General features: G+C 41.2%; 1 long non-coding RNA gene across 1 annotated transcript; it reads right to left on the bottom strand.

Moving 5' to 3' along the window:
- Positions 1 to 295: 295 nt before the first annotated feature.
- LOC125132222 (uncharacterized) lies at positions 296 to 4,181 on the bottom strand. Its single transcript, XR_007136174.1, has 3 exons — positions 3,952 to 4,181; positions 804 to 886; positions 296 to 459 (listed from the first exon to the last, which is right to left on the bottom strand). It is a non-coding gene; the product is annotated as an uncharacterized LOC125132222 (long non-coding RNA).
- Between the last annotated feature and the right edge of the window lie 721 nt (positions 4,182 to 4,902).

The raw sequence follows: 4,902 nt of genomic DNA, 5'->3' as shown, positions 1-4,902 counted from the left end.
CGTTGGAATGGTGCTTGGAACACAGGGGGGCCCGGGATAAATGTTTTTGATGAGAAGGAAGATAATAGTAATGCCTTACATGCGTAACGTGCTTTTAAGTTGATAAAGTGCCTTTGCCTTTGTGCCATATTTGGAGTCTCCCAGGGAGCCTGGGAAGGGGCAGTGCCGGTGTGGAAACTGAGGCTGAAAGAACTAACGTCCCAGTTTCCCCAAGGTGACCTAGTAGAACCAGGACGAGAATGGAGCCTTCAGGGCTCTGCTTTATATAATTCAAAGGATGGAAGTATCTCAGACTTACCACCATCACTCCCCGGGTACCATGTTCCCCCGCATGGTGGCGTGAGGAAGCCATGTTTTGAAATACTGCCTGGGGTCTCCCAGATCAGGACTTCCTGCCCCACCCTGGTCTCCACACTGTGACAGCAGGGATCAGCATTCAAGGGGACCGCCCTCGGGGTGCTGAAGAGAGAAAGAGGACGCGCTCAGCTTTGATCGTCAAAGTAGACCCTTGTGCAAAGCAATTATTTGAAAGGTCTAGAGTCTCCGAAACCTGAGTTTTTTCCAAGTGTTAAAAGGTGCAGCCCTGATGTCCTGGCAAGTAAGTGTTTTAAGAGCAAACAAGGTCAGCCAGGGCCGTCCTTCAGCCCAGGGCAAGTCAAGATTTAGGGGGCTAAGAACCAGACCTCCAGAGAAGAGTGGGGACCCCAGAGGGGAATCCGTGTGGCTCTGCTCCTGTGTTGAGGCCAGGGAGCCAGTAAGCTATTTATAGTTTCCTAGGAAAAAAACAAATTGACTGAATTTACCTTAACTTGACTAATTGCATCCTGAATCCACAGAGAAACAACTGGCTATCCAACACGTGAAGCTGGAGCAACTGTACAGCCCACTGGAAGAAAAAAGTAATAGGGATATTCCATACCTCACACCCGGACAGTTAAAACTTGATCAAATATTTACATTTTTTAAATTAAGTCATGGGAGTTCCCATCATGTCTCAGCGGTAATGAACCTGACTAACATCCATGAGGCCGTGGGTTCGATCCCTGGCCTTGCTCAGTGGATTAAGGATCTGGTGTTGCCATGAGCTGTGGTGTAGGTTGCAGGCAGGGCTTGGATCCCGAGTTGCTGTGGCTGTGGTGTAGGCCGGCAGCTGTAGCTTCAATTAGGCCCCTAGCCTGGGAACTTCCATATGCTACATGTGTGGCCCTAAAAAGACAAATAATAAAATAAAATAAAATAAAATAGCCATGAAAGTTCTGGAAGGAAACATGAGCCATGTCTTTATGGGAACAGCAAAGATCTTTCTAATTATGACTCAAAACCAAGATGTCATAAAAGAAAAGATGAATAAATTCGATTTAAATTTTTTTTTAAATTCTGCAAGTTCCCCCCAAAAGCAAAATACAAGTAACAATTTTTCATAGGACTGGATAAGAAACAGACCAGCCATCCAACAGAAAAATCAACAAGAGTAATGTAAGTGGCTTTTAAGGAAAGGCCATTGAACTACTGTTATTCGCCTATCAGATGAGCAAAAACCCAAAGGTTTTATAACACATTCTATTGTCAAGGACAGTAGTTAATAAACATGCCTCGTATATAATTGGTATGAAACCAAACTGTACAACCCTATGGGCCAGGGTGGGGGGGGTATCAGAATTAGTAATGCAAATATCCTTTGACTCAGCAATTCTATTTCTAAGAACTTATCCTACAGATAGATACATGGAGAGAAATGGCATAAAGGCAAAGCTGTCCATTGCAGCATAATTCATAATAGCAAGGGAGTAAAAACAACACAGGTGTTTATGATCCAAGGAAGTAACATGCATCTGTAAAAAACTGAGAAATTATCCTAGGCATTGATACAGAAAGATTGTCGAAATACATTGAGGGAAAAGGATCAGGCGCAATATTTTCTTAGGAAGGGGATGAGAAAATAAATGCATATTTATTTGAGTGTATGAGATATTTTAAGGACACACAAGAAACAAACAAACCAAAAAAAAAAAAAAAGGATGCCCAGAGTAATGACAGGAACTAGACAGACTTGGGAAAGGGTGAGAAAAATGCTTGTCACTGTATTTTTTTTTTTAATTATACTCTATGAATGTATGGCTGGGCAATGTAATCTATTCAATGCATTAAAAATCCGTGACAAATCTGTTAGGAAAAATAAATGTTTGTGTTATTAAATAAAAGAAGCCAGAGGTATAAATTAAATGACAAAAGACATCTTTGAAAGTTACATTTTTGCAGAAACTGAGCCTGTGGCCTGAGTGAAATTTGTATATTTTACAGTATGATGTAAAAGGAAAACAAAAGAGTTCTGATAACCAAACATAATTGGAAGCTATTGAATGAAGTAAAATGAGATTTCATTAGGCAGAACTTTAAGCTAATGGGTATAGTGTGTCTCTGAGGGGAAAGTATAGAATACATCATAGCCCAAACATATTTGACCCAGAAAGCTTTTTGCATGGAATATCTCATGGAAGTGCTGCTCTGTATGAATCAGGGGTTGAAGTTTGTGCAGTTTTGGACAGAGATGGCCGCCTACATTGTTTGTGGGAATGTAGATTGGTGCATCCACTGTGGAGAACAGTACAGAAGTTCCTTAAAAAACTAAAATCAGAGCTACCACATGATCCAACAATCCCACTCCTGGGCATAGATCCAGAGAAAATCATAATTTGAAAAGATACATCCACCCCAATGTTCATTGCATCACTATTTGCACATGGAAGCAACCTAAATGTCCATTGGCAGAGGACTGCATAAAGAAAATGTGGTACATGCATGCAACGAAATGTTACTCAGCCATAAAAAAGAAGACAGCCATGTGCAGCAACGTGGATGGACCTAGAGATTATCATACGAAGTGAAGTAAGCCGGACAAAGACAAGTAACATATGATATTGCTTATATGGGAACGTTTTTTTAAAAAGATACAAATGAACTTCTTTCCAAAACAGAAAGAGACTCACAGACATAGAAAACAAATTTATGGTTACCAAAGGGAGAGGCCAGCCAGGGATAAATCAGCAGGTTGGGATTAACATATACACATTGTTATATATAAAACAGGTAAACAACAAGAACCTACTGTATAGCACAGGGAACTATGCTCAATGTTTTGTAAAAATTTAAGAATAATGATGATGATGATAACATTCAGAATTTGAAGATATTTTTTAAATTGTCCTTTTCAAATACTGCTAGTCCACAGAGCAATTTCCTGGTGTTCAGAAGCCTGAAAAACATACATAAACTTCATACCTAACGATTTCATTTGCAAATGTGTATCCTAAAATATAATCAGTGATATGAATAAGTAGTTATGGCCAAGGAGGAGGATTGCAACAATATTTATAATGCAGAAAATTTAGAAACCATACAAATACCCAAACAATATGAAATTGATTACATACACCATAGTATATCTATAACACAAATTTTCTATGTGGCCATTAGAAATCACATTGAAAAATAGATTTCATCCCATGGGAAGGTGATAAAGGCAGACTGCACAGCAGTAAGCCTAGTATGATCTCATTTTTAAGAAAAAAAATAGCAGAAAAAGGTCTGGAGGGATAAATACTCCTGGTGACAATCTTCAGATAGAAGATCATTCCTTTTTTGTGCTTTTCTGCCTTCTTCAAATTTACTATATCAATATTGAAACACTTCTGTAAATTATAGATGGATGATGGATGGATAGATAGATAGAGAGATAGATAGATAGATAGATAGATAGATAGATAGATAGATAGATAAATAGATAGAATAGATGAAATAGATAAATAGATAAATCAGAGGTGTGCTATTGCAGATATGCAGGTAAGTTTTGGTTATCTGCATGACATACTTCCTTGGAATTTAATGGCTTAAAACCACAACCAAGCAATTATTTAATGTGGTTATTATTTCGTGTTAGCAATTCAAGCAGACCTCGGATGAGAGATGCTTCTGTTCCATGTGCCATCGACTGGAAGGGCCTCTCCATGGTGTTCTGCTGGCAGCTTGATGGTCCGGAGGGACCAAGAAGTTTACTTGGATGTTTGGCCCTTTGGTGGGTGTAGCTGGGAGGCTGATTCAGCCAGGCTCATCCCCTCTCTTTGCAGTCTCAGGGTTTCTCCACAGGATCTCTTGAGCTGGCCGGTCAGACTTTTCACAAGGCGACCCAAAACTCCAAGAAGAAGGAAGCAGAAACCGCCAATCCTCTTAAAGGCTACACCCAGAACCGGCAGAGTGAGCCTTCCCCTGCATCCTATTGGTCAAACAGTTCCAGACCAGCCCAGATGCAAAGTCAGGGGAAACAGACCAATCTCTGATGGGAGAAAGGTTCAAAAAATTGTGGCCACGTTTAACACCCCGCAGTGGAATATTTAAACAGCAGGAAAGAAACCAAAGCCTTTTACACTTAGAGAAAGAACACAGCCTGGGGATTCCTGCGCCTGCCCCTTCACCACACAGGTGGCACTAAAGAAGCCCATCCTCGTCTGCAAAATGGGGCTTGTAATGGTCATGAAAGCGCTTACCTACATTGTCAAATACAGCACAACCGTGAAGGATTATTTGTGTTAAAAGCCCCACACGCAACCCAACGAGGCGGAACGTTCATAGATGTAAATGCCACCTATATGACTCGGTGCCAAGGACCCTAATCGAGCTTTGAGAGATCGTTTTGACTGATATATAGCAGTGTTTGCAAACGGCAACCCCAGTGGCCCGTGGGGCATGTTTCACTGGGCTGTCGCATCACAAGAAAATCCAAATTCCTGCCTGGGCCCACTGCATTCTTGCCTGGCAGCAGCTGCCGGGTTGAGTCATGGTTGTGCACTGATGCGGAGACAGGGCCTCCTGTTTGACCAACACGCCGCCTCTTGCAAAAAGCGTGCA

This window comes from Phacochoerus africanus, chromosome 8 (assembly GCF_016906955.1).
Source record: "Phacochoerus africanus isolate WHEZ1 chromosome 8, ROS_Pafr_v1, whole genome shotgun sequence".
Taxonomy (NCBI): Eukaryota; Metazoa; Chordata; class Mammalia; order Artiodactyla; family Suidae; genus Phacochoerus; species Phacochoerus africanus.
Note: the sequence above shows the minus strand (reverse complement) of the source record. Positions and strands in the feature narration are given on the sequence as shown.